This window comes from Lathyrus oleraceus, chromosome 1 (genome assembly GCF_024323335.1).
Source record: "Lathyrus oleraceus cultivar Zhongwan6 chromosome 1, CAAS_Psat_ZW6_1.0, whole genome shotgun sequence".
NCBI classification, from domain to species: domain Eukaryota; kingdom Viridiplantae; phylum Streptophyta; class Magnoliopsida; order Fabales; family Fabaceae; genus Lathyrus; species Lathyrus oleraceus.
Genome location: NC_066579.1, coordinates 99,277,259 through 99,287,114, shown reverse-complemented (window position 1 = coordinate 99,287,114; position 9,856 = coordinate 99,277,259). Strand labels below are relative to the sequence as shown.

Here is a 9,856-nt window from a genome sequence, read left to right as displayed (position 1 = left end):
AATTGAGTGTTTTAAAGTAAGTTACTCTAGTGTGACTGCTTGTATTTTTTCATTATCCTTTTGCCTTCTTCAATAAGATGGTCGTCCATAGAGTAGTGATAGTTTTTCCAGTTCAATAATTCTTTACTGAATGATGGGTAATTTTATGTTTATTTCTAATAAATATGATCCATTTTATGCTCGACTAATATACTTGCCCATTAGAGTAATGACTAATGTCACTCGATTTGTTTCTTTGTTTAGTTATCTTTTATTAGCTTAGTAACTTTTGTTCAAATATTATCATTTTCTTCGTGTGTTTTTTTCCTTTATGTGACCTTCCATCACAACTTTTGAAAAAATACTAATATGACAAATCTCACACCATAAATTTTCAACCTTCTTTCTTTTTGTTAATGCACTTTTCTTTTCCACTTCCACAGTTGCCTAATGGAGGACTATAAATAAGTGAAAAAAGTTGATTATACAAATGTGAATGAATCCTAACAAAAATTTCAGTGTTGTTTTCGAAACACATAAAACAAAGGAGTCATAGATAGAAGTTAGAATTTCACGTACCTTCAAGAAGTTTCTGGAAAGGTAGTTCAATCGTGAAGGTTGACCGTTTGATGTATCAGCGGTGATGTCGGAAGTTCAACGGTGATGTCGGAAGTTCAGCGGTGCTTTTGGTTGTTGCCGTAACCAGAGGAAATGAAAGAAATAGAAATCGTGAATCTTCGTAGGATCGTTGTTGTTGGTGGTTCACGTGAGAGATGAAGGTTTATGTTATGGTGAAGGGTAAATATGGTTGGTAATTGTTTTTGTAGCACCTAATAATAAGAACATTTATATTGAGAAATTATGGAAATATTTTGGTGATGTCACATAAACTTCCATTTACACTTGGATTTTATGTGTGTAGCCAATGCAGGTTATGATGGAAATATGAATGACAACTTCTCTATCCATTATTTAAAATTAAACTGTCATTTCCTATATGTTGTAACTGCTATTCCGATTTTGTAACAGTTAAGCTAAATTTGATAACATAAATAAAGACGTGAGAAATTATAAAGTGCAATATTTTGTTAAACTGTTTCATAAGTGTAGGATGGTATGAGTGCCACATATTATTATTGAATAAAAAGAATTAAAAAATTTAAGGATAAAATCAGGAGAAAAATAGACCACTCAAAATAGTTGTAACCCCTTTATCTATAGATATAGATATAAATTAGAAAAGATATGATGAGAAACCCTTCACTTATCACAGAAGTTGCAAATGCTACTATTGAATATTTTTTATATTTAAGAATAAAATACTAGGATACAATATGGAAAACAATTTTTTTATTCAAATGATTTAATATAAATATAAGTTACATCTTACCTAACATTTTATTTTCTTAGTGTCTTATAATAAATATCACAATGTCAAAAGATAAAATAAAAAACAAAACTAAGCACATATCACAAGTTGCAACTCTAGTTGTTGTCAAACCAAAACTGTTTCTGAAGATTGTCAACTATCTTATTGTCAACTTGAAAAGCCTTTGTAAGAACTTCTGATGAAATTTCTGGATTAGAACCAAATACAGCATTAGCAATTGTGATAACTCCTGGATTCTGACTGCTAAGTCCACCGATGGCAACCGCATTTCCATATCCCACATTCAACTGGAAGTGAATGAGACCAATAGGAAACACAAATACATCTCCTTTGTTAAGTACTTTTGTGATGAGACGATTTTATGGGTTAGAAGTAACAAAACCAACGTAGAGAGTACCCTCCAAAACTATAAGAATCTCAGTACCTCTTGGATGAGTATGTGGAGGATTTAGTCCCCTAGGTGCAAAGTCAATGCGAGCAAGAGAAATACCAAGAGTGTTTAATCCTAATATCTCATTAACAGTAACCGGTGTCACTTTTGAGCCAAGTGAATTCGACGTGTTTCCTTCTTTCACTGAGAAAAAGAAATCATTTGCAGTGGCCAGTTTTGGATCTTTGCAGAATTTTCCATTAACAAACACTGCAAATCAAATATGAGTCATTCTAATAAAATGTCTATTGTTAATGAGCAGAAAAAACATTATTATATATACATACCACCATTCTTTGTGTCATTGATAGCTACACAAAAATCTTGTAGAGGACTGGGATCGAATGCTAAGGCACAAGATGCTAAGGCCAAGAAGGCTGTAAAAATCAAGTAACTACTCTTCATACTGATGTGTTTGTTTGTGTGTTGTATATTTGCTTCTGTATGTTTATGAATGATGAGATTTTGGAGACATAGGAAGAGACTATTTATAACAAGTTTAGACATTGAAGTATTCCATATATTTACTTATAAAATACATTTAAAGACCAAGTAAAAATAAGCCTTTTTTAATTAGTAAGATATATGTTCAATTAATCTTTAACTACTACATGCTACTTATTCTTCTAATGAATAACTTGTCACACGCGCTACAGAGATGATTAATTGAATATACGAGGTTTTTGTCCATGATGATGATCTAACAAGTTGAAATTGTATTAAAGAGTTAGTATTTAGTATAATTGTGTTTGGTTATAAGGTGATAAAATTTGAGGTTGTTTAAAAGTGAGTTAAAATAAAATGATATTTAAATATTTTAATTCAACAAAAAAGTTGAATAATAAATTTGAATAGTGTCACATCTCGAAAAAAATACGATGTTCACGAAGTGCGTCGCACGCTCGCGGAATGACTAATAGAGTCGCCACTAAAATTTATTTATTTTAAAAGGGAAAGGAAAAATATTGATAAAACCCCTAAAAAGAACGACAATGATATGGTCGTCGCAACCAAATCAGGTTTGGGAGTCGATTACGCAAGTGAAAAGTATTAGCACCCCTCATGTCCGTTGTACTCAATGAGAACCATTTAGTTAGTTTGTGCATAAGTGTTAGCTTTTGAAATGTTTGACTTTCTTCAAGTTATTTAAAAGAGAAAAAGAAAAAGAAAAATGGTCGCAAAAACTTTTTTATTAATGTGCTTGACAAGATTGTGGGTCTTGCTGCTAAGTATCTCCGGGTACGATAGAGAACTCAAGGTTACGTAATTTTGGGTAGAAAATGTTTGTTTGTTGTTCGGTTTTAGCGAAAGCTATTTTGCCACAATCGATGGAAAAACATTGTTTACCCCAAACAATTAGAGGAGTGGGCGTTTGCATCACATTGAATGAATTTCTATATATCAACATTCACGAAAAAACGTCACTTATCTACTCACACATGTGTGAACGAAGCATTGTTTTGCATCGTCTCGAGACGAAACATCTTTTGTTTTTGAAAAGGGCTATCGATCGTGTGGCGGCGAGGAAAGACAAGTTTGATTGATTGGACTGTTTTTGGATTGGAATACGAGTATTTATGACTTGTAAGCTCTTACTACTGAGCCTAATAGTCGGGACTACGACCAAACCTTACACCTAGGTAGTCTTTTTCATCTAATTTTGTTATGAAAGATTTTAATATTTACAATTTTTTTTAGGGGAAGACGAACACTTGTGGCTTGCAAGCTCTTACAACTTGGGCCTAGTATTTGAGACTATGACTGGACCTTACACCAATGTAGTCTCTTTCTTCTAATTTATTGCGAAAGGGAGACATGTTTAAATTTTAAGAAAAGACAATGATTTATGACTTGCAAGCTCTTACAACTTGAGTATAATACTCAGAACTATGAGTGGACCTTACACCCAAGTAGTCTTTTTCTTCCATTATTTGAAAATGGTCAAAGTTGTTTAAGTTAGTCATTTTTGGTTTTGTTTTTGTAAAAAAAAAATGGCTTGATGTTGGGTCAAACATTTTTATTGCGTTGCGAGATAAATTATGAAAATGATTGATGTTGAAATGGAAATGATTTGAAATTTAAATTGAACTAGTAAAGGACATGTGCATTCGCATGGGTCACGCTATGTCTAATTATTTGTGAAGTTGTTAGATTATTTGTATTCTATATTTGAATGTTCAATTACGGAAATACAACGATACATTTATATTATTATGTGAAGGAACTTTTGATATTAAATAAACCAAATAAAACAGAAGAAAAAGTTATATATCCAACTTTTTCAATTTCAATAGCTGTAAAAGGAACTGAAAAATGTCAGTAGATTTAGAAGTATTATCAAGTCAAAGTAACGCATCATCTACTTTCTTAAAAGAGTTTTGATCACACGGGGGTGACAAGTTAAATTAATATGTTGGATGTTTGGTTTGATTGGTTTCGATTGTACGGGGCGAGAAAAATATATGTTTGATGTGTTGAGATATTTTGTTGGATGATGATTATTTGGATAGTCGAGTAAGGCAACTCGTATCCAAATAATCGAGAAGATGAGTCGAAGGCTCAAAACCATCTCCCTTTTCATCCTTAATTATAAAAGGGTTTGATAATAGTTAATGTGTTTCAAATGGATGACGAATACTAAAATGGTCGAGTAAGAGAACTCGTATCCAAGTACTCGGGAAAGGGAATAGAAGACTCTAGACAACTTTCTTTTTCATCTAAGTTGTTATGAAAATAAGTTTATGTATGGTTGATGTTTTTAGATAAACGATAATTACTTGAATAACTGGGTAAGATAACTCATATCCAAATATTTGAGGAGAGAAATCGAAGGCTCTAGACCATTTCCCTTTTCGTTTAAATTAATTACGAAAATGATTTGATTTAATTGGTTTAGAAACTTTAAGAGAAATGACAATTATCTGACTAAGCGAGTAAGGGAGCTCGTATTCAAACAATCGAGGAGGGGAGTTGAAGGCTCAAAACCATCCCTCTTTTTATTTCTAAGTGAAATGGTATTTAATCGTGATTAGGTATTTTGAATTTTTTTGAATAAAAATACTCGATGTTGGGTCGAAGTTTTAAATGTGTGTTTGCGGAGAAATTGAATTATACTTAGTGAGTCAATCATCTAATCGATTAATTAATAATCAAATAGGTCTCATTGTAAGAAAGTCCAAGAGTAAGCTATGTGAGGTTGATGACGATGCTAAAAGCCATCGACTTATAAAGGTATTAAAAATGGGCTCGATATTGAACCGAGCGTTGTGTGATTTTTAAATGGTTTAATATAACAATTAGGGTGAGCAATGAGTGAAGGTCACTACGAAAATATAACTTAAAATATGAGTTATACAAAGCTAGAAATTGCACAAGTGAATTTAATCAAGCACATACAAAATGATAACTCAAACAAATTTTACAAATTAAATTAATGATTAGTTTTAAATTAACAAGTAAACTATTAAAATAATAATTAAATAAATAAATAAATAAAATGCATTATATATATATATATATATATATATATATATATATATATATATATATATATATATATATATAAACAATAGAAATTAAAAGAGATAAACAATAAATAATAAAAACAAATGAAAATGTACTCTCACCTAAGTAGTTGTCGCATCCTGCGAAAAATCAACCGGCGAAGCTCGAAAATAAAACCACACAGAGCCGCCACTAAACGTTATTTATCCCAAGATAGGGAAAGGAAACGCTCAGAGAAACCTGGAAAGACATGGTCTCGCGACCAGAGAGAAAAGGTTCGGGAGTCGGTTACGCGAGGGGAAGGTATTAGCACCCCTCACGTCCTAGGTACTCCTAGGGATCCACGTTCTAAGAAAAGAAAAGGTTGCTAAACATCACACACACACACGGGGAACGCAGGTGGGGTTAAGAGGAACGGGCTCGATAAGGTATCGCACCTTATGCCTACATATCTTGTCTGGAACAAGAATCAGAGCCACTGTAGTTCGGCTTACGCACGCCAAACAACACAAAACAACACAAACAAACAAGGGTGGCAAACATGGAGCCCGACTACCACTTGATGGAATTACGTCGGCATCCGAACCAAAACACACTCAAAAGGGCAAACATGGAGCCCGACAGCCAATCACTGGGCTTACGTCGGCATCCGAACCCAAACATACATAATCAGATAACAAAGCAAACAAACCAACAAATAAATAAAAAGGCGCCCGGAGAGGTCTCGCACGACCTCCTGCCTACATACCTCGTCTGGCACGAGGATCAGGGCGATGTAGTTCCCCTGAAGGGGACTAAATTGCTAACCAGAAACCGGGGAAAGACACACAACTAGGGAGCTGAGACTCGAGCCTAATGTTGTCATGCATCGTTAACCCTAAGTTCGGTTTTCTATCCTACTTGCATAAGCAAACTAACCTAACCAGGAAAGAAGCTAGCACACAAGCATACAATCATATATCAACATTAAATGAGAACAGGCATCTCAAACAAACATGTCAATCAGATATCCACATAGCACCCACTATAACCAAACAAAGGGGCTCAATCAATCAGGTTTGACTGCCTCAGCAAGTCGTCTGTATGGGCTGGATTTGCTCTTAACCTTGCCATTACGAGGCTAAGGTGAAGCAGATGAAAGGATGAAGTGAGGATGAGACCTCACAGCTCTTATCCCTAACCAGGGAGAGCTGACAAATGAGCATGGGTCCAGAATAGGGGAACCCTTCTATACTCGATGACTCTGACACGACAGATCTTGGGCTTTTGATCTCAATGCTACAACCATGTAATGGGAGCAAGGAGAAGACTCAACTGAATAGTGGGGGACAGGTTGCTTGTCCCTACCTTCCACCAATTGCCTTACTTGAAGGGCTTTTCCTGCTTGGCTTAAAAATAAACATACACAAGCATTGCCTCTTAAGGAGGACTTCAGACAATTTGCCCGGCCCGGTAACAGCCGGGTCTCCAGACTACATGAAGTTTAGAGAATTATACCTCTATGCAAGTTGCTTAAGCAAAGCAAAGCAAAGCAATAGTTCACAAGGAACTGAGCAACTAAAGTACCTGGAAACAATCAAACTCAGTCAGTACTCAATCAGACAAACTATACAGCAAACAATCAAACAGTTTAAACAATACAACACAAAACAAGCCCAAGGCTTAAGCCCAAGCTCCAACACCTACAAAACAATGTTATGTTAGTGTACAAACATCCACAACATCAATTAAAATCAACTGGTATCATTCTCCATGTACATTATGCTTTTGATCCTGAAAAACCAAGCAAACATTAGCAACTAGACCACTAGGCCAAACCTAGGGTCCCAAAGCAAGAAAAAAATTAAAACAGCAAGGTATCCACCATCCAACATCAAATTAACATCAAACAAGAGCAAACATCCTTGGTCTCATGTTTATATCATCCATCAAGTTCAATTCATGCACAAAACAATCCATATTGGTTCAAATGAAGCACCAAATATACAAACAGAAGTATTGCATTCAAAGCCATGCCAAAACACATCAAAAAAATCTCAAATTTAATACACCTAAACAGGGGTCAATCAAGGTCTACCATGTCAAATTTGAGCTCAATTGGGCAAATGGAACCATATCAATGAAAATCAACAAAAACAGACACAATTTCATGCTCCAATTCACACCATCAATGCATACATCCACTTCAAAAATTCATATCTCATTGGAAACTAAAAAGAAATGGATGAGACCAAAACAGGGAGGTCCTAACATGTGTCTAGTTCATGCATATCAAATTTCATGGCCATACAATACAATATGAGGATTTCCCAATCAATCTACCAACATGTATCACATGAGCTTGCAATTTCAACAACCAGAAAAGAAAAATCAAGATTAAATTGAAAAGGCAGTGAAAAATTCTACAAAAGTTCATCAAGCATCCTAACATGTCAACAAGTCATCATGCAAAATTTCAGCCAATTCCAACATGTATAGGTCATCCAATTAAATTCAACAAGTTGACATCAAGAGGTGTGACACAAATTGTCACACCTAAGTTCCAGAATTTGCTGCTCTCTAACCAGGTATCAAAAATTCATGAAATTTACATATAAATAATCATTGGCCTGTCTACAATCACCACAAAAATTTTCAAGAATTTATTTAACGGCATGTGCATTTCGTGATCAAATTGGTGAAATGTATCAAAAATGGACACATGTGAAACAAGTCTAAGTCAAACAAGATATTTGCCATGCACAACTTTGACCAATAGGTCAAACAAATTCTAAACTCAACAACAAAGTCAAATAAAAAATTTCCATATTTTTCTGATTTTTCTACAATTTTTTATGATTTTTTCAATGTGTTAATGATTTTTTAATAATTAAACAAATTAATATTAATTAAATAATTTAACCAATGGCAGATTCATAATTAAATAGGAACAGTAACGCGGTAACATGTTTTGAATTTGGAAAAGCCTGAAACGTGAATCAAACAGGAAAAAATTCCCAGACTCGTCTTCTTCACCGCGCGGCATTACGTTCATGTTCATCATCCACTTCCAATTTCGACTTTGCTCATTTCTCAACCAAATCTCACAAATTAATAACCGTTGGAAAGGTCTCGACGCATAGATCATGAATATATAACCTAATCAACCTAAATCGAACTGTATGAACCGGATCGATCGTTTAAAGTTTCGCATTCATACTTTCAAATCAAGATTGCGCAGCCTACGGTTCATCATTCTCAAAACTAAACACATCACTGAATTCTACATGAAACGCACTACACAAAGCATCTATCAATCGAACAAAACAGGAGATTCGAATTTTCGACATACCGGCAATGGCAGTGCTGCAATCGGTGTTCTTCACGCGTTTAAGTCCAAAACAGATGTGAAACAAGCTTCAATGAGTTGAATTCCAGGTTCAGGTTCAATTGATTCCACTTCTAGCATGCGAATTCCCGATTTTCCATTGGAGATGCTTGCTTGGACAGTGGTGATTCGAGGCTTAATTGGTGAAGAAACCTAGAAACAGATGGAGTGTAGGCTATTACAAGATCAATGCAACAATAATTTTGCAATTTGATCAAAGATTGGTGAAGATTTGTGGATTTTGGTTTTGGAGAGTTCTTGAGGGTTTTAGAGAATTGGAATGGTTCTTGATCTGGTTTTGGTGAAATGATGATTCTGTTATGATTAGCAAGTGATTTTGATTATATATGTGAGCCTAATCCATGCTTAATCCACTTGATTAGTTAAATGGCATGTTAAGTGAAAATGGTAATTGTGCAAATAAGGGCAAAATTGTCAATTCCATAGCCAGCTCATTGACACCTGTTTTGACACCTCACACAACCCCTAAATATCATGTATGAGCTGTAGGAACTTGTCCCATGCTGATTGGTTGCTCCATTCTCAAATTCACTATGTGTATGCAAAATGACCAATTTTCACCATTTCACTTTTCAAGCCAAATCTCAATTTAAAAGGCCTATGCATGAAATGAATATTCAAACACACTCCAAATGCCATTCCTGAGGTGTTGGAAAAAGTCCCATTCAAAAATTCCAATTATTTTGACATTTGGACGATTTTGCCCCTGGTCCAATTCAGCTGTCCAGTTGAAAAGTGACTTTTTGCCTTGGCCATTTTTGGGAAAATCCAATGATGCACCCTCAAAGTACATGTCAAATGGAGTTTGTGCATATAAAGAACTTGCAATTTGGACAAAGTATGTGGTAGTTATGGCCTCCTGATTACGGTCTTTTCTGAAATTCACTGAGCCATATCTTGCAAACCACACATTGGATTTTCAAGTTCTTGGACTTTTTGGAAAGGTGAGAACAAGATCTACATCTGTCATGTTGAACAATTTTTCATTTGAAGCTTCCTTGGACTTCTGTTTTTGAGGTCAAAAACTTTCCATTTTTGGAAACTTCAGCTACAAGTCACTTTCCATTTTTGGCAGTTTTTGTCCTGACTTGATTTTCTTCCTTCTTAAGCTTTGAGATGTCATTCAACACTTGTTCCAACATGAATGAAGTGTATCCAACTCATT

At 34.7% G+C, this 9,856-nt stretch overlaps 1 pseudogene; it reads right to left on the bottom strand.

Annotated features, from left to right (window-relative positions):
- Positions 1–1,317: 1,317 nt before the first annotated feature.
- LOC127119244 (germin-like protein subfamily 1 member 13) lies at positions 1,318–2,458 on the bottom strand (annotated as a pseudogene).
- Positions 2,459–9,856: the final 7,398 nt, after the last annotated feature.